Genomic DNA, 21,152 nt, shown 5'->3' on the forward strand with positions numbered 1-21,152 from the left:
CAGAAAGCAGCTTTTCAGCCCATCACATCTGTGCTAACCTTATTGCCCATCTACACCAATCTCATTCGCCTGCGTTTGCCCTAATCCTTCCATGTGGTGAATACTTCAATCCAGTTCTGTACACAACTCAACTGCTTCTTCTAGCAGCAAGTTCCAGATATCAACCATTTTCTGTAAAGACTTTCTTCTCAAAGCTTCCACTTGTGACACTCCTACCAACTGGAAAATGATTCTGACCATCTACCCTAACTGTGTCTCTTATAAACAGAAGTACATCTATTTGGTCACCTCTCAGCCTCCTTTGCTCCAGGTAAAACAAGTGCAGCCTATCCAATCTTTCTGCATATCTAAAGTCCTCCAATCCAGACTGCATCCTGGGGAATCTCCTCTGAACTCACTCCAACTTTAATCACATCCTTCCTGTTACACACACAATACTCCAAGGGCAGTCTAAACAGTGATTTTTCCCCTATTTGCAACATACTGTCTAACTTATTTTATTCAATGCCTTAATATATGAAGGCAACAATGTCACATGTCTTTGTCACCCCACCAACCTGGGAACTATATACTCGAACAAGGAAATCCCTGTGTCAGCAATCTGTCATTTATTATACATGCCAACTCCTATACTGCTTCCCAAAATCCTTTAGCTCAGATTTATCAGAATTAAAGTCCATCAGTTAACACTCTGTCCAGCTTCCCATCTCAGTAATATCCTACTTCAGCCTGAGACAACCATATTCACTACCTATTATCACCAATTTAGGTGTCATCTGCAAACCAGCATAAAGCCCTACGAGTACACCCTAGTCACAGGCTTCCAATCTGAAAAGTATCTTTCCATCATTAACTTCTGTTTCCTATTATCAAGCCAATTTTGCATCCAATTCGCCAGCTTACCTTGGATCACATGTGCTTTAACCTTTCTGAGCAGCCTACCATGTGGGACCTTGTCAGCTGCATTATTGACTTGCACATTTGCAATGTCTACCTCTTCCAAAAACCCAAATTAAAGTCTTGCTGACTACCCCGATCAACCCAGCATTTTCAAATGTACATAAATCCTATCCCTTTTGATTTTTCCCCCCAAAATTTCCCCACTAGTGATGCAAGTCTCACTCATCTGCAGCCCTTATCCATCAGGGCCTCTCTTGATTTCCATAGGTTAATAGCACGTCCTCACAACTCACCGTTGTGGGTTTGACCAAACTAACCTCCTGGATCACTGACCTTCGATCACTGAGTGCTTCAGAACTCTACTTCTTGAGTCACAAGGACTCCCGTTCTGGTGGGTCACAGGCCCTTGTGGCTCCTGACTGACCTGGGGAACACTGTTCTTCTCAGTACTCGACCGCTGGAATCACTGACCTTTGACCGCAGAGCATTCCAACCTGACCCTTACTGGAACAAGTGGTCTCCGAGCTTTTACAAACCCTATTTCAAAAGACTCACACATCAGTTGTCATTTTAACTCCACGCATCTGCTCCCACTCAACTTTTTTGGGTCTTTTCTTGTACAACTGAAATCAGATAAAAGGAAGTATTTTGCTAATGGCTATTATTCATATTATAGATCTCTAATAATGTTCTCTTGATTTGCATATGCCTCAATTCCATAGCTTGGCAGTACAATGTTTTAATATATACTTTTACAATATTCATTTCACCAAATAAACCATAACAGCAAGTCAATTTTTAGTGCAAAGTCAAATGGCCAATTTAAAGCTGATGTTATAGTCCTGGATTTAAAGTACAATTGGGCAGACAATATTCACTGTTTAAATTTTAGGGCTTGACTATCTTTCTTCAATCTTGGATAAACATTCTGTGCTGTGATCTGTCAGATGAATACTCTTAAACCAGTGGAATGCCCTGACAGTGAGAGCCTTACAAACTGTACTCCAATAACGCTGCTCAAACTTACTCCAATAACGCTGCTCAAACTCTACTCCTCTCTATTGTAAAACTATCCTTTCCCATCTTGTCAACAAAACCCTTTGTGTTCATTCAATTTTTCACCATTTTCATTTTAAGTGCCGGCTATTCCTCAGGTATGATAGGTATGATTGCAGGGCAGTCAACAGCTCTCCACTACTTCTCAGACTATTTGTCAGACAATGACAAGCTACATGACTATCGACAGGCAAATGTTTTTTTAGCAGATATTCATGTTCTCCACAAGGTGTGCAAAACATCAAATAAAGAGCCCTGTGTAATTTATTCCTCCCTAAACCAAGAATATTGAGGAGCAAGTTTCTTGTAGCCCATTACTGTTAATAACAGTTAAATTAGCAAAGATCGATATTTACATTCACTAGGTCATCAAGGGTTTACAGTAGGTGCTATTCAATTACAGCATTCCCAGAAAGGCTTTTATCAAAACAATTTACTACAAAATGATTTGATCTTCATTTCTATGCTGAGAAGATCCAAGAATGTCAGTGATCATTTCTATTCATCAGTTAGGATTTAATGTTGGTGCTTATGGTAATCAGCACTCTCAAAAAAGATGTATTAATATTTGATTTTGGTAATAATCTGTATGCCTACTAACTAATCCAGTCATGTACTGATCATTATTTTACATTAGCAGATTAAACAGGAATTAATAAACTAATTGGCAGACTGTGAGCATTATGCGATAAAAGTACACATGCCCAAAGTGACACTTATTGATGGTGATCATTACAGCTGTAGTATACTTTGTGTGGAATTGCCCATGTTTTAACCCAAAAACAGACAAATCAAGCGTCCTGACGAAGGGTCTCAGCCCAAAATGTCGACATGCTTCTCCCTATAGATGCTGCCTGGCCTGCTGTGTTCCACCAGCATTTTGTGTGTGTTGCTTGAATTTCCAGCATCTGCAAATTTCCTCTTGTTTGCAAATCAAAGTTACTGGTATTTACAGAAGAACTTGAGCCTTCCACAGTACTTGCTCTTCTTTCACCTAGTTCACCAGGTCACAGCTCCCACGCACTAGTAAATTATTTGAAACCCAAACTTCTAGACATAGAGGAAGGAATACAACATTTAGGGTATTATTTAAGTAAGTCATACTAGCCAAATAAGAGAATTTATTAACTTGCACCTGGCATTTTGTGCAGCGAAACACTACAGATTCAAATAACAGGGATGAAAACAGATAGTTTCTTAGTTTAAAGTTCCCAAATAATGTTTAGATTATTTAAATTACAAACTTCTTGTTTAAATGAGAAAACATTTAATGTCCATGTTAGCTCTTTCCAGTAATAAGGCATAATAAGCCTTCCCCATTCTGGATGTTGTTGTATTCTCCTTGATGAATATAACTGGAAAGAATTACGGTGTAACAAACTGGCCGTGAATCTTGTAAGATGGCTTCCAAACATGAATAATTAAACAGACAACATCCTTCAGAGACTGCTTCCTCAGCTTATTATTGGCTTTCTAATTTACTTTTAGAAGTTTTTTTTTGCCTACCACTTAAACTTTTCAATGAAAATATTTATAAAACAGTATAAAATGGAATAACACAGATTAAAAATAAATGAACTGTTTCTTTAAGATTTTTTTTTGGACCAATTCCCATTTATCGGTAGCCAACTATTTTTATATAAGTGTTATACAGATCCCAGAAAATCCATTTGAACTTGGTTTTTCAAACCCTCTGCACATCCATGCACAAAGTATTATTGACAGTACAAGTCAGTTAACACATCAACAATCCTTAATTATATGACACCACTATTTATAAAAAAAAGTGAATAAAATACTGCGATACATCGACTAGGAAAAAAAGCTTTAAATGATTCCTCAACATTTGGCAGCATTTAAATAAGTTACACACACTAATCTGTCATAAGATGGCGATATTTCTGTAGATGTGTGCAACATCTTGTGGTACAACTCCAGAAAAGCTGCTTATTGCAGTTGTATTTCTGAAGCAAAGGCACCATGTACAAAAGATTTAAAACTTCAGTCCTCTATTTCCCTTTCTATGCCTAGCATTGTATTGAAATGTATTGAAGTTGACATGAAAACAAAATATAAATCTTCTCCAAAATTTAAAACTGATGTCCATCAAAGCTTAGTTTTCATTTTAGGTTATTGTTAATTCCTGATCTATGAATGGGAGCAGAGAACTCATGGGTTTGCTAATGCTTTAGTATTTTCAATAGATTTTAAAGCTGCACCATTAATATACAGCTTGAATGTGTGGTAATGAGTTGTACCTTTTACCAGTACCAGCCAAGATTTTGACAGCCAGCAGTCAAATGAAGTAAAAAACCTTTTAAAATTGATAATTAAATTGTAAACAGCTTGGTCAATACAAACTCTGCAATAAGTCATTTATTTTCAGCTAAAACTAGACGTTTAAACATGTTTATGAAACAATTTAAAGAACTTTAAGGAAAAAAGGGTAATAGAAAATAATGCATTTGGTAGATCCATTTCCAATCAATTTCACAGATCCAATTTTCAGGTCTGTATTAGGTAGGTGCTTGCATATATTCCTAAATCCACTTCACCGCAGCAATACATTCAAAGAACAATCCTCTTCAAATAACATAGGCACGATGTGTTCTGAAGCCCAAACTGCATAAGGTTAGTTTTGGCATTTCATAAACACAAGCTGAATGAAATGAAAAATAGATAGAACCCCTTACATTTATAAGGGGAACTTCTCACAAAAGTATTTTTACCTGTATATCAAATTACACGCACCGAGATCCCACACTCAGCAATAAATTAACCAGGTTACGCCATCGGGTTCAACTGAAGAAAAGGTACTAGGCATTCAGGCTCTATCTCACACCGTCATTATAACTCTACCTCGTAAATTGTGAACGTGGTTATGTTAAACAGACATACAGTAAGTATAGTGCCTAGGGACCCATTACTCCTGCGCGAAATACGGTATTAAATGCACTCTGCTAGAAGTCACCTATTCATCGGTTTCTCTTAGTTAGCAAACCAAAAAAAATCACCAATTTGCTACCTGTTTTGCATATTCCGGAGTAAAGGGGATACTATGCACACTTTTGATATCGCCGTGCTGCTAGATATCATGGAAAATGTTTGATTCGCTTTTCTGCCTGATACAAAGCTCGAGATGTGATTCTACTTGTAAGGTCAGTGAAAAACGTGTGCTCTGAGTAATGGTAATTCTAATGCAGGCGGTACAATAACAGCATTCCAATCTCAAGAGTGGGTTTTTACGGGACGTTTGAGCGGAGGTGACAGACCCGTTTGCTTCTGGCGATGAGAGTAGCGAGCTAAAATTGGTCAGATCGCAGGGTGTTTGACACAGACTGTCACCCGATGCCATAATCCGGTAACAGGCTAAGCTTTAAACGATTCTACCCACACCGTTATCAGTAGGGAAAACCGCTTTCCATGTTATCAACACAGAAATACATAAATATACAAATAGATAATTGTAATTAATCACCATGCAACATTACCTCACGCTTCTTGGCTTTTAGAAAGAAATTTCTCATTTATCACTCAGCAAAACAAAATCCCATCTCATACCTTCACTTAAACTGATGCAAACTCTGGCTGGAACGCAATGCCTTTCATCTAATCAAAAATATAGTCTACTGAAAATCTACAGAAGTACATCAACTTTCCAAAGTTTAAGAAGTTATCAACGTCAAGGGAGATGCCTGGTACTCAATCCTGATCACTTTGTAACACGGCTTGAATTACTGTTTATTTAAAATATCGATAACGGTACCTAAAAATATACCTCAGACAAGTAGCGTTAACACCAGACCATGCTAATGATTTTTAAAAGTGGTACAATAAAGCTGTACAAAGTCAATTGCAAATTCCAACTAAAAGAAATAAACATCAAAATAATAAGCTTACCAGCGGTGCTTTCGGCCACTTAAGCAGCTTACTATATCTTGTAGAGCTTCCAGTGCACAACCGCTATAAATCCCAATGTTTAATGTGTCGCTTTCCCTGACGAGCAGCAAGTTTTATACAGCGGGGAGGCGCGCAAGCGCAGCGCACCCCTTAGAGCTGGGTGTAAACCGAGTGATGCCACCCGAGCCCAACCCAGCCCCAGCCCGCCGATTGGAGGCAGCAGCGCCTCCATCGCTCATCCAGCTCGGAGCCAGAGCAGCTCTCCGTCGCTGACAGAAGTCCCAGCGGCTGCTCGTGACCGTTCAACTTTTAAAATGTCCGGTCACTTTGCAAAGGGGCAAACCTGTTCACTAGAGCAACCTCTCTCCGAAGCACAAGCCCAAGTCGCTGTCTGAAATGACAAATGCGCCGTGCAGTACAGCTTACCTTCACTGGAGAGAGTTTGGAGGTTGCGTCCTTGTAAATTCTTTGCCGTTCTGGCAAGGTTTGCGCTGGGGGGTAAACGGACAGGAGTCCTTCTTAAAGATGCCCAGTTTTATTTCAGATTCCAGATATCTGAGAATAAACCATTGCAGCGCATCAGCAGACTGCTTTTTTCTTTCTTTCGTACCAGATTTTTAGCAGCGAGGTTTTTCGTGTGAGAGCAAGACGGTAAATATCTTTATCTTGTTAATTCTTAGCGCTTTTTATTCCTGTTCCCACACCCCCTCCACCCACCGAAGATAAATAAGCGGCTGTTCATTGAATGGCTGTTCGTTCGTCCGCTGGTGGGTGCAGCGGCCGTACTGAGGTCGGATTGCTTAGAGGCGAGCGCCGGCAGCAGTGGAGTCAGAGCCGGGCGCTCAGCACCAGCCTTCCCTGCAACTGGGGGGTGGGGGGCGCGCAAGACGCGTGCCCGGCAGCCGGGACTTCGCGCGCACGCGCGCGTCTCGTCCACACCAGGTGTGATCTGGTTCTGCAATATTGGATCCGTTTGAGTGAGCCCCCTGGACATTTTCTTTGGCCGGGAACCATTATCGACAGAGCGCACGCAATAACCTTTTGATTAGAAATGTTTTTAGTGGTAACTTTATTTTATGTAATTGAAATGGCAAGTCAAATATTATTTGCAATTTGTCTTAAATATAATTGGAAGAAAATGAAAGGAAGTGCGAAATAGTGAATAAAAAGGCCAGTTGCCCGAAGCACGCCTGACATACGGATTACAACACAAGCGTTAAGTGCATTATATCACGCTGAAGTTCATCAAAGTTGAAACTGGTTTTACCATTCCACCGGCAATTAAAACCCTCGACGCATTAACACTTTAAAGTAATCCATTGTGGTGATGAGAGTGTAATCTGTAATTTATCCCGTGTTTGTGTACAGTTATAGAATGTTCATATGAAATACTGTTTGCACCTTTAAGTACCGTATTTTTCCTAGTCATATAAAAAGTAAACACTTAAATTTAAATAGCTGTCATTAATTTTCTCACCCATGGTTATCTTGTACAAAAATCACAATTTGAGGCCATATTCTGATCACAGAAGAAATAATGTCGATGTTCTGGTAACAAGTCATTTTGCCAAATTTCACCTGATTTGTAAAAATCTGAACTTCATAATGAATCATTATAACGGACGGATTTTTTTTTGTTTTACGCAGTTTGTGCTTGCATATCATAGGAAAATAAAGTGATAGCATAAATCTGTAAAGTTTAATGTTTAGGGAATAAAGTATTAATTAAGAGGTCCTTTGGCAAGATTCTCTTTTCTAATAGAGCAATAATAAGCACTCTCTATAAATAGATTACTAACTAGACATCAAATTGGGTTCATAATTTGCTACATTTATAGAAATTTTCTATACCGACATTATCAGTGAAAATATATTAAGGGCATAGGGTTCATTAATTCAGCTTGGATTAATGATCAATATTTTGCAGACGTTGATTGTCAGTGGTGTGCATGGCACCTTCCCCACTGTTTAAGCTACTCTGTGTACTCATAGTTGCCATCTATTAATTTTCAGTTGAGCTGCTAGTTACTTCTTGCCAAGAAATCGTACCTGCAGCTGCTTTGCTTTAAAGCCAGCCATGAGAATTATTTTATAGCCCTAAGTTCAACATTTTACATAGCATTAAAGCCTGCAGATCAACTTGTTAGTTTCCACTGCATAAGTATTATTTGCAATTCATTTACCTTCTATAATTATCAATTAGCATTTTTTTAAAAGAACATATTTTGGCACACATTATGTAAATGTTACAATGAGTGAACTGAGACTATGACTTAGTGTCAGTTCATTTGAATGGAAAAGGTAAAAGCAAAATGAAGCTATAGAATTATTAACTAGCAAGATACAGAACACTACACAAACTCTGTTTCTTTGGTTACAAGCAGGTGACTTGCAGTTGTTTCAACTTCGCAAGTTATAGATGTAGAAGTCCACAACTCCCTCCATTTTATCTGTATAATTGTAACATTCATGAGCTATCCATGCAGACATTAAGCCTCATATGGAGCCAGTGATCATTAATGGAGAATGTGTGGAGCAGGTTAAGACCTACAAGTATCTGGGAGTACAGTTAGACGAGAAGCTAGACTGGACTGCCAACACAGATGCCTTGGGCAGGAAGGCACAGAGTCGACTGTACTTCCTAAGAAGGTTGGCGTCATTCAATGTCTGTAGTGAGATGCTGAAGATGTTCTATAGGTCAGTTGTGGAGAGCGCCCTCTTCTTTGTGGTGGCGTGTTGGGGAGGAAGCATTAAGAAGAGGGACGCCTCACGTCTTAATAAGCTGGTAAGGAAGGCGGGCTCTGTCGTGGGCAAAGTACTGGAGAGTTTAACATTGGTAGCTGAGCGAAGGGCGCTGAGTAGGCTACGGTCAATTATGGATAACTCTGAACATCCTCTACATAGCACCATCCAGAGACAGAGAAGCAGTTTCAGCGACAGGTTACTATCGATACAATGCTCCTCAGACAGGATGAAGAGGTCAATACTCCCCAATGCCATTAGGCTTTACAATTCTACCGCCAGGACTTAAGAACTTTTTAAAAGCTATTATTAATGCTTTTTGAGATAGTGATTTAGATGCATATCATATTTTTTACTGAGTTAAGTATTGTATGTAATTAGTTTTGCTACAACAAGTGTATGGGACATTGGAAAAAAGTTGAATTTCCCCATGGGGATGAATAAAGTATCTATCTATCTATCTATCTATCTATCTATCTATCTATCTATCTATCTATCTATCTATCTATCTATCTATCTATCTATCTATCTATCTATCTATCTACTGATTGTCTCAAGGTAAGCAGCCACTTATGAACCAATTATTTGTCCACTAACTTATGACAGCCATTGATTTCTCATGAGTATGTCACTTTGATCCCAGGACAATTATAACCTAAACTCAGTCACTACCAGACTTTAAAGACTGCACTGATTTTCTACCTTACCTGTTTTTTCTCATGAATTTTCTACATAATTGTTTTCAAACCCAGGTGATTTTGAACTCTTGAACACTTTTGCATAATGATTTTGTAGTACATTCAGAAGCAGAAGTTAATTCTCTGGTCTCAACAAAACCTCACAAAGTGGCCACTGAGTATATATCAAAGAGTTGCAGTATAAAGGGAAGAAGGAGAGCACCACTTCTCCACTTGCCCTGCCCAAGAAGCTCCCTACCTTGCCTCAAATGTTACACAACGGGCAGATCCCACGTTGGCTTTTTTATCTGTCACATCACAGCCCATAGAACTGGACTGGAAGCAAGTCCATAGGGATTGCCTAAAGTAAAGGAATAGTGCTAGTAATAGTTTTTTGTGTAGAATTACATTCTTTATTGCCTCAAAAATGTCTTGGAATGTATGTATTGATTGTAAACTTGACATTTATTGCCCATTCACCTGTGAAAGTGAAGGTTATTCTTCTTGTTGAACTACTGAGGTTTGTAGATTTAAAGATTTTCATTTAGGTATTGGGTGGAGATTTCTAAGATGTAGACCCAGTTGATAAAGTTGTTTCTTGATGTCATGATTGTTGGTGACTTGGGAGAGAATTCAGAGTTCCCAGCACGGTCTGCCTTGGAAAGATGATGCCATGGATCTTGAAGATGGAAAGCCAGTTGATAGCACATCGACTAGGTTGCTATTTGACTGTTGAGAGAAAACGTTTAAGATGTCTGCATTGGAAATGGGCAGAGTCTGACACTCGCTTTTATTGCATGTATGTTAATTGTCACTTAACATCTCCATTAGTAAAGGGGCTGAAGATCATTGAGCCTGCAATATCTCTTCAGGAAACTCAGTCAGTAATTTCAAATAGTGGGTCCATAATTCTTTTTTTTTTTGGTAATCCTTGTTACTAATGCCTCATAAACCTGCATTGAAGTAGTGTCTTGTTACGGGTCACACATAGACATTAAGAAAAAATGTCTTTTGTATTGTCATCCACAGTAGTTGCAATTATTTGAGTCAAGTGATCACACCATTAAGGTCACAATACAGAAGATTTTTTTAAAATGTCTATGGAACAAGATGCAGCAAATAAATAAATAGTTATGTGGAGCAAATAAGCTGTGTTTAGCTGATAAAGAATATTCATCAGATTAAGTTGAAAAGTAAAACCTCCAACCAGATCTTGATACTTAGGAAACCAAAATTGCATTCTGATAAAACCCATTAACCTGCCTTATGAAACACACACAAAATGCTGGAGGAACTCAGCAGGCCAGGCAGCATTTATGGAGAAGTGTTGCCATCAATGTTTCAGGTCTTGGCATTTTGTGGGTTGTGCTTTGGATTTTCAGCATCTGCAGAGTTATTTGTGTTTGTGAACTTGCCTTAAGAACATGGCCTCTTACACCTTTATAAAAATACTTAAAATTTAAGTAATGTATGTCAGATGAAAATTGACTGTTAGGGATATCCATCAGCATTTCCGTCAATTAGCTCACAAACTTCTTGCTCCAGGAGAACCATGATTATAATAATGACTCTCAAGTCTAGGTCTGCACAAAAATTGGATCCTGAACTTGAATATATTGTTTTCTCCTACACGTACTGTAAACTTTCATACACTTTGTACAAGAATCTTGTGAAAATATTGACTGAGGTGCTTGAAAGGTTTAAGAACAAATGTTTTTATAAAGGCATAATGGCTAATATTGAGTGGTAGAACTTTGGTGTGTACAGTTATACTTCAGATCATACAAAAGCGCTTGGTTTGCAAAGGCCAAAATTATATATGTAGGTAATGTAAAGTCATTGGGAAGCAAGAGTGCCTCTATAAATGAAAGGTGAATCACTAGTTAAGTTGCCAACAATGATTTATTTCTATCTGAAAACATTTACACTGCTACTGTTGGCTGCAGTGGAAAATAAGGCAAATATACTGGGGTGTATTACTGCAATTATAGAAGGTAAGTCCAATATAATTACCTTAACACTTCATCAGACAGTGCTGATAAATGGCATACTTGCATATTTATTTTTACCTATAACTAACGCCTCCCACTGCAGGAAAGGACGAGTGTAGCAGGATTTTGATTTGATGGTCTCCACAAGTAATTGGCATTGAACAACTGTTGAGAGGAAGAATTTGGAAGCACGTCTTTGCACTTCACTGCCTATTTTCTAATTTACAACTTATACTGATGCAAAATAAATTCAAATAAATAGTCCTGTAAAATTGCAATTCTCTTTCCTTAAAAAAACCCCACAGAAATTCAGTCAGTACGTCCAGAGGTATCAGAAATGACTCAAATGGGGGGAAAAAGCAATGTGGACAACTCCAGCTTTAAGTATTAAGATGTGAAGAAATGCTTGAGAAAAGAATCTTATTAAAATAAACCAAAACAACTGACCTAAATATTAAGCAGTGGCTTTAATTTCTTGGATTTAGAGACATTGACTCAAAACCATGGCTCTGTACATAAAATAATCTGATCAGGCCCTATAATAACTGTTGAGTGATTACAAACCAAATAAGATTAATCCCTTTTTCTCTTTTACATATTATTTTATTTTCTTTTGTTGGATTCCTTGCTTTTCTTTCATTATAATGTCCTTTTCTTTGTACCGGATATGTACTTAGTTTCCTATTTAATCAACTGAAACTTGACTCATTGAAGCAAGTGGAACATGGCAAGGCTCAATGGCACCATATTTACATTAATTTCATGGACCTCTATAAAGATTTGACCCGGCATTCTTCACCGGACTATATCTTAATCTGGAAACTGGTTTTGAGATGAAAGTGCAAAGTAAATCTCAGGTTCAGATTCAGATTCAGTTTATTGTCCTTTAGAAACCACAAATGCAATGCAGTTGAAAAATGAGACAACGTTTCTCCAGAACGATATCACAAAAGCACATGACAAAACAGACTACACCAGAAAATCCACATAACGTTTGGCAATCCCCAATCCAGAGTCCGGAGAGGCTGCTGCATATTAATATTGCGCTGTCTATTACTTATCTACAAACTATATAAAATTGTTACATCATGATTCTCACAACTAATCACCGCTCACTCATAACCACAATATACTGACAGAAGAACAGAAAGGATACTGTAAGGGTATGAAAGCATGTATAGAACAACTGATAATGGATTCTGTAATTCTAAATCAGGCCCAGTGGAAAAGTAGATATCTTTCATGCTGCTATATTGATTACCAGAAAGCATTTGATTCTGTCCTACATTCATGGTTAATAGAAGTTCTTAATATATATATGTAAACAACACCCAATACTTGTGAAATACCTACAACTTCTGATGAAGCTTTGGTGTACTATAATCACATTATCTATTAACAACCAAAAAATTACAACTACTGTTATCACAATAAATCAAGGCATTTTCCAGGGCAATTCTCTAAGCCCACTATGATTTTGCTCATTTTAAAACCACTCTCTAATTTAACAAATTGAACATAAATAGGGTATTAAATCAGATACAATTCAGTTTGGATTGGCAACAAAATCTCCTCGATGATCTCCATCAGCCCAGGTGTGCCACAGAGCTGTGTGTTTAACCCCCTGCTCTATTAGATAGATAGATAGATAGATAGATACTTTATTCATCCCCATGGGGAAATTCAACATTTTTTCCAATGTCCCATACACTTGTTGTAGCAAAAACTCATTACATACAATACTTAACTCAGTAATAATAAGATATGCATCTAAATCACTAACTCAAAAAGCATTAATAATAGCTTTAAAAAAAAAAAAAAGTTCTTAAGTCCTGGCAGTTGAATTGTAAAGCCTAATGGCATTGGGGAGTATTGACCTCTTCATCCTGTCTGAGGAGCATTGCATTGACAGTAACCTGTCGCTGAAACTGCTTCTCTGTCTCTGGATGGTGCTATGTAGAGGATGTTCAGGGTTTTCCATAATTGACCGTAGCCTACTCAGCGCCCTTCGCTCAGCTACCGATGTTAAACTCTCCAGTACTTTGCCCACGACAGAGCCCGCCTTCCTTATCAGCTTATTAAGACGTGAGGCGTCCTTCTTCTTAATGCTTCCTCCCCAACACGCCACCACAAAGAAGAGGGCGCTCTCAACAACTGACCTATAGAACATCTTCAGCATCTCACTGCAGACATTGAATGACGCCAACCTTCTAAGGAAGTTCGCTTTACACTTAAGACTGTGTGGCTAAGCACAGTTCCAATCCCATATGCAGGTTGTTGACAGTACCACATAAATTCACTCAAATTCATTTGCCCCATCATTGAAATGGACTCACAATCAAAGGCTCTTCATTTCATGTTCTTGATATTTACTGTTTACTCATTTATTATTTTTTTTCCATTTGCACAGTTTGTTGTCTTTTGCACACTGGTTGAACACTCCAGCTGGGCAGTCTTTCAATGATTCTGCTGTGGTTGTTATTGGGTATGCCCAAAAGAAAAATTATCACACAATAATAAATTAATTGAACTTTATAGAAACAAGCAAATGAATTATACCTTGACACACCTACACATGGACGATTTGAAATTATATACCCCTTCATCAGTAAAGCTAAAGCAATTAATTCATGTACAGTAGTGTAACTATTTTCTAAAGATATGGAAATGAACTTTGGACTGGGTGAAGGCAGAATATTGTAAATCAGTGAGTAACATAGTAAAACAGCGAGTTGCTTGTTATGTCTCCCATCTCACTGTGAAACAGGGACACCTCTTTTTCCCTTAATAGGGACTGAGAGAGAGCCTTTGGTATATCAGATTATCGGGTGAACAAGTAGTCTTTGGGGTACTGCAAGTCTGTGTCTTTATTGATGCTTTGCTGCAAGCATGAGTGCTCAATGGAGAGTGCTGATGCGTTTTTTTGCTGGTGGGGGTGGAGGTGTTCGTTGCTTTGCTGCTGCTTGTGTGTGGGAGGGGGAGTTGGGGATGCTTTCTAATGTTTTAACTGTCATTCATTCTCTGGGGCACAACTCTGTTTTTGTGGATGTTTGCGAAGAAAAAGAATTTCTTTGACATCAAATGCACCTATTTAAACACTAACCATAAAGAAAGGTGCTATAGAGCTAATACAATACAAAAGAAAGTGCAGCAGGATACAATACAACCGATGGATGAATATGAAACATATAAGACAAACCAGACGACTGAGTACAGGATTAATGGTCAGTTACTTAAGAGTGTGGATGAACAAAGGGACCTTGGGGTTCAAATCCACACATCCCTCAAGGTCGCTGCGCAGGTTAATAGGGTAGTTAAGAAGGCCTATGGGTTGCTAGGCTTCATTAATAGGGGGATTGAGTTCAAGAGTAGAGAGGTCATGTTGCAACTCTACAAATCTCTGGTGAGACCGCACTTAGAGTATTGTGTTCAATTCTGGTAACCTCACTATAGGAAGGATGTGGAAGCTATGGAGAGGGTGCAGAGGAGATTTACCAGGGTGTTGCCTGGATTGGAGAACAAGTCATATGAAGCAAGGTTAGCAGAGCTGTTTGGAGCATAGAAGAATGAGAGGGGACTTGATAGAGGTCTACAAGATTATGAGAGGCATAGATAGAGTGGATAGTCAGTACTTGTTTCCCAGGGCACCAATAGCAAACATCAGAAGGCATAGGTACAAAATTAAGGGAGGGAAGTTTAGGGGAGACATCAGGAGTAAGTTTTTTTACACAAAGGGTTGTGAGTGCCTGGAATGACTTGCCAGGGATGGTGGTGGAGGCTAAAACATTAGGGGTATTTAAGAGCCTCTTGGACAGGCACATGGATGAAAGAAAAATGAAGAGTTATGGGGTAGTGTGGGTTTAGTACTTTTTTTTAAAGGATTATGTGGCACAACATGGAGGGCTGAAGGGCCTGTACTGTGCTGTAGTGTTCTATGGTTCTATGGTATCTGGGATATCAACAAGCAAAGAAAATAGATCATAGTGCGATAAGGGAAAAACTTTCAACAGAATTTGCCAAACAAAACCATTTAGTAAAAATACAACAGAGGCAATAAACACTTTTCCTATACCCATATTAACATATTCTTTAGGCATAATATCTTGGTCCAAAACTGATCTGGTAAATTTACAAAGAAAAAGAAGAACTGAAATGACAAATTTTAGAAAATGCTACATACACACGAACATACTTAGATTAACACTACCTAGGACAGAAGGAGAAAGAGGAATAACAGACAGAAAAACTTTACAACTGTCAGATAAATTGTCTAAGGATATATGTTTATCAACAAAAACAGGATTCAGTGCTCCACGTGAGCATATGCATTTCTGGTAAGGAGTACACACCACTAAATTTAAATGAATGGTACAACCCAGAAAAATGAAGAAGTGATCAATATAGAAGAAAAAGTTAACCAGTGGAAGAGCAGAACCGTCCATGGAAGACATCCCTACGATCTGAGCAAACTAGATGTCAACAAGGAACCTTTCAGTCTAGCCTCTGCCTGTATGTAGGTAAGAGGAGGATGGTCAAGTGATCAGATTTCCCAAAATGCAGTCTAGGCATGGAACGGTAGGCATACCTAATTAGAGTATAGCAGCGGTCAAGTCTGTTGAGAACCCTGGTGCTGTAGGTGATACGTTGATTATGAATGGGCAGATATTTCTTCAAGCAAGCCTGATTAAAGTCCCTGACAATGATTTGAAAGGTGTCGGGTTAAGCTGTTTCTTGTTTGCTGATGAAGACACTCGAGTGCCTGCTTAATGTCAGCCTTTGGCAGTCAGGAGCACAGAGGAGAACATTCTTGGTAAGTAGAAAAGTCAGCCCTTAAAGTTAGATGTTCCATCTTGGGAGAACAAGAGTGCCACAAGACCATTGCGTCTGAGCACTGAGTTTACCATGAAACTCAGACCCCCACCATTTGCCTTCTCCAAATCAGCAATCTGGTCTATCCTGTGTAATGAGAAGCCACTGGGTCCCACTAATGTCTCCAGTGTGTCCAGACTGACCCAAGTCTCTGTGAAACACAGAATACAATAATTCCTCATTTCTCTCTGATACAGCAGTCTCATCCTTTGGTCCTCAATGCTGTTCTCCAGCAACAGTACATTTGCTAACAAAATGATGGGTAGAGGAAGGTTCATACCCCTGCAATTTAGCTTGACTTGGAGTGTCCCCTCCTCCCTCTCTTTCGGCTTGTACGATGTATCTTCGTCAACATAAAGGTGCTAGACTTGCATGCCTGAGTGTTAAACTTGCCGAGTCCTTCAGAAGATTGCGAAATCACTAGTTCATTTAGATCATATATGTCAAACTCAAGGCCCGAGGGCCAAATCCGGCCCGCGGTGGAATTATCTTTGGCCCGCGAGATAATATCTAATTACTATTAAAGCTGGCCCCAGTAATCGAAGCGCCTATGGCGTATGATATGGCTAATGCTGAGTTTATTCAGGTACCAGGTTTTCAGGGTTTTTAGTGTTTATTCGGCAGTCTTGCTCGGCAGTCTTCTTCATAAGAAACGGAATTTGTAAAGTGAAACACTTTGTAGTTATAGCAGAGACTGAGACACATGAGAGCAGGCTGAAAAAACGGAGGCAAAGAAAGCTGCGTTCGCACGCGTCCGACTGATCCGGCCCGCATGAAGCTGCATTTTGCTCAATCCGGCCCGTGACCTAAAATGAGTTTGACACCCCTGATTTAGATGGTTCAAAAGTATGTTACTTAAAGGGAAATCACAGGCTGAAAGTTGCAGTGGACGTAGTTCAGAAGAAGTATATTTAGAAGTTTTGTAAGCTGCTGGCAACACGTTGCCATGGTTCACCAGTGCTAATTTGCACCTATCTGTGGTGTAGGTAGATGGGAGCTAAAAGTACTGTATTCAACAGAGAAGTAATCTGAGGCTGACCATCTTAATCCATGTTATTTCCATATCTTGACCCGGAACATGCTCAATGGGGTAGTTTTCAATTTTGCTATTAAGGTGGTTATCAAGTGTCTACTCCTTAGAGAACTCATTGAATCCTTGCTCTCAAGAAATAAACGGAATGAAAATCGGGTGCTATTACAGGAGAACTATCCATTTCATTCATGCTAATTGAAAGTAACTTCCAAGGTGCTTGAGGCTTTTTAAAAAAAATAATTACAGCAGCTGTTAATGTGCTTAGTCATCTACTTATCTCGTGTGCTGCACCATCATTAGCTTGAGTGTTACTCCCTACACCCTGCCAGATAATTTCAGGCTGTGTATATCCAGATGTAGTAGGAAGGGCTAAGATGGAATAATATGGATACCTCCAGGTTTTAAAGTACAAAGATCTGAAGAAATGCTTGAGAAAACAATCTTGTTAAGATCAAACAATGAAGCAATTGACCAAAAATTTAAGCGGTGGAATTAATATCCTGGGTTTAGAGACATCAGTTCAAAACTTAAAACTATAAATCAGATGCTATAATAGAAGAACTCTCCATTTAATTCAAGCTCGTTTAAGTAAAATCCAGCAGCTGTTCATTGTTAGTCATCTATTAATCTTATTACTTAATATGTTACTATTTTTAATTATTATATTACTTTTTTGTATTTGGACACTTTGCCTTCTTTTGTACTTTGTTTGATGGCCAGTCTTCCTTTGTGTGTAGCTTTTTATTGCTTCTGGTGTATCTCTTTGTTCTAATGTGAATACCTGCAAGACGATGAATCTCAGAGTAGTATATGGTAACATACACGCTCAGTAGCCACATTATTAGATACAGGAGTGGAAATCAGTGTGGTTTACTGCTGCTGTAACCCATCCATTTTCTGGTTCAACATGTTGTGAGTTCAGAGAAGCTCTTCTGAACTGTAAAGCATGGTTATTTGGTTTGCTGCCACCTGCCTGTCAGCTTGAACCAGCCTGGTAATTCACCTCTGACTTCTCTCATTAACAATATATTTTCACCCACAGATTTGCAACTCCCTGTTTTTATTTCACACCATTCTCTATAAACTCTAGAGACCATTGCACATAAAAATCCCAAGAGATCAGCAATTTCTGAGATACTCAAGCCATCCCTTCAGGCACCAACAACCATTCAGATAATATTAGGCCATAAAATGTAGAAGCAGAATTTGGCCATTCGACTCATCGAGTCTTTTCCGCCATACTATCATGGCTGATTTATTACCCCACAGATCCCCATTCTCCTGCCTTTTCCCTGTAAGCTTTGATACCCTGATTAAATCTCAGCTTTAAATATACTCATTGACTTGGTCTTCACAGTCATCTATAGCAACAAATTCCACTGATTCACCTCCGCCTGGCGATAAAAATTCCTTCTTCTCTCTGTTCCTCTATTCTGAGGCTGTGCCCTCTGGTCGCAGACTCCCCCACTATTGGAAACATCCTCTCCACATCCGCACTATTTAGGTCTTTCAATATTTGGTAGGTTTCAATGAGATCTCCCCTCATTCTTCTAAACTGCAGCAAGTACAGACCTGAAGCCATCAACCACTCCTCGGTTAAAGTCATTTAGATCACACCTCTTCCCCATTCTGATGTTTGGCTGAACAACAACTGATCCTCTTGACCATGTCTGCATGCTTTTATACATGACTGGCTGATTAGACATTTGCAGTAACAAGCAGGTATACCTAATAAAGTGGCCACTGAGTGTACGTACTTTGATAATAAATGTATTTTTGAACTTTTTGAATCATGTGTGCTGTTCCATCATTTTCAATGTCACTCCCCACACTGTCCTAACTTTGGAGAGCTCTATAGAACTCTTCTAAAATGTGACAGAGGAAATTGTCCAACATATCTACAGTTTATGCAACAAATGTGGAATATTACTTTTGGAGTGCAATGTGCATGTTGCCTCAGAAAAGCAAGCTGTAGTTGTAGTTTTCTGATCTTTCAGTAACTGGCGTTGGAGACTTTTAAATATAGTGATCAAGTTTGTGTGCTTATCAGACGAGCGCTAAGAAAGAAACTGTGACAAAGTCTGTGAGGAGGTCTAATCAGTAATGAGCATTCTGAGTGTAATGCCACAGTTAACTCCTAAGCTGCACCATTATAAAACTATGCTTCTCTGAGGACCGTCAACTTGTCATGGGAGAGGCTTGTGATTCCTGAGAGCGATGTTGTCTGGAGCTTAGCTTCTGGTGGGGTCACCCATGGCAGTAAGGTCAAAGGGGAGATTCCAGACAAAGAGCGATCCAACCAAGACCTCAGTGGGGGAGCTGGTGGAAGATGATGTCACATCACAATGGCAGGCAAGATGGAGGAAAGCTGCAATAGTGCAGGATCCCCATTGCTCTGGAATTCCATAACACTGGACCCTGACACCAATCTGTCAGTGACTATGTCGTGGTTGCCCATGCACCAGCCTCTCCACGTTAAACATAGTCACGCACAAGTGTTCTCCATTAAAGGAATCCATCTTCACATGGTGGTCAACAAATGGCAAAGGGGGCTTTGGAAGCCCTTGGTCCAGAATATGTGGATGCCAGATCAGCCTCTAGCTATCTGAAGACTAATCATAGACAACCCCTTAGGAGAATGTTATATCACAGTTCTTCTAGAGCACTATGAGTCAATTTAACTGAGATGTTGAAACATCTTGGGGAACAAACTAAACTAGCAAGTATCTATGATAGCAATGAATGTCCAAAGTACATATGTTTTATTAATAACTCGTAAAATAGTTCTGCAGTTCCCTTGGATGCACAATGACACATAGATCATACTTGACTTTATTTCATATTTATGTACCAACTTTATTTAAAACAACGGGAAATCAAGAAAAATAACATCCTAATAAGTTGCTGGATACTTAGAGTTTAACAAAATTGAAGCAAACCTAATTGTTGCAATACAAAATAAGCAAGGTAGAATGAATTAGCACTGTAAATTAATTAAGCTATTTAAGAATTTAAATATTCTAGAGATTTCAAAAAAATAAAAACAAACACTAGATGGAGACATCAAAAGTGTTTAAACTGGCTAGGGATATTTTCATGGATGGGCTAGAGATATTTTCTATAGAATATTAAAAAGTCAAATCCATCTGACAATATAGTTGTAATTTTAATCGAAGTTTGTCATGGAGATGAATACATTTTTCCTGCATTTTAAAAATGTGTGGTGTAAGTCATAACAGGAGCGCACTCATAAAGCCATATCCAGGCCTGATGACACTTTGCTAACTCAGAGGCTGATGTAAAATTGTATATATGGAAATAGAAGCAGTAAATATTTATTGCAAAACACTTAATTATTTAAAGGTAGATATTTGTTGTTAAAAAAGTCAATAGTGTTCACAAATATGTATCAAACATAAAAAGGGTCAAAGGATAATATATCATACTTAGAATTACTTCAGGTACTTTGAATCAATTGCAATTAACTGCAAGGTACTTGTTTAAATGAGAAATTTTATCACTGCAAATATATCTGCAACCAACTCATAAGCAGAATTAAAAAGGTGTACTTAATAGGCTTCTTACTTTTATTAATGAAGCATAGACAAATATCAGTGTAATATAGCCTAATTTAAGGCACCATCAAATTATATTTGTTGCTTTCCTTATTTAATTACCAGAAAAGGTTTTAGTACATTTTAACATGATAATGAGAAACCATTTGTAGAAATGAATGTTAGTAAAAAAAAATTAGTAGTGGAATATTTCATTCATCCATTGATGTACAATCTCATTTTCTGTTATTCACATTTTACTCTGCCATAGCATATCAGCTTTAATGCACAATTTTATTATTGAAATAATATTATCCTATATTGGTTTTACAATTGTGGATTTGTATTTTTGCTTGGACTATTGTGGTAAGCATCCAAGTGGAATTTTAAACCTCTACATACATCATTCCCACCAGGCATGCAGATTTAA

The 21,152-nt window shown here is 38.5% G+C and overlaps 1 protein-coding gene across 4 annotated transcripts in view; it reads right to left on the bottom strand.

Moving 5' to 3' along the window:
- The window catches only part of LOC140733532 (kelch-like protein 29), a 431,638-nt gene extending 425,245 nt beyond the window's left edge, over positions 1-6,393 (bottom strand). For 2 of the 4 annotated variants that reach the window (XM_073056980.1, XM_073056979.1), the window contains exon 1: positions 5,857-5,957. The gene's annotated coding sequence lies outside the window, so the exon portion shown is untranslated. Of the gene's footprint in view, positions 1-5,856; positions 5,972-6,282 lie in introns of those variants that run through there. The other 2 variants (XM_073056976.1, XM_073056977.1) reach the window with 2 other exon arrangements.
- Between the last annotated feature and the right edge of the window lie 14,759 nt (positions 6,394-21,152).

Source organism: Hemitrygon akajei, chromosome 9 (genome assembly GCF_048418815.1).
Source record: "Hemitrygon akajei chromosome 9, sHemAka1.3, whole genome shotgun sequence".
NCBI lineage: Eukaryota > Metazoa > Chordata > Chondrichthyes > Myliobatiformes > Dasyatidae > Hemitrygon > Hemitrygon akajei.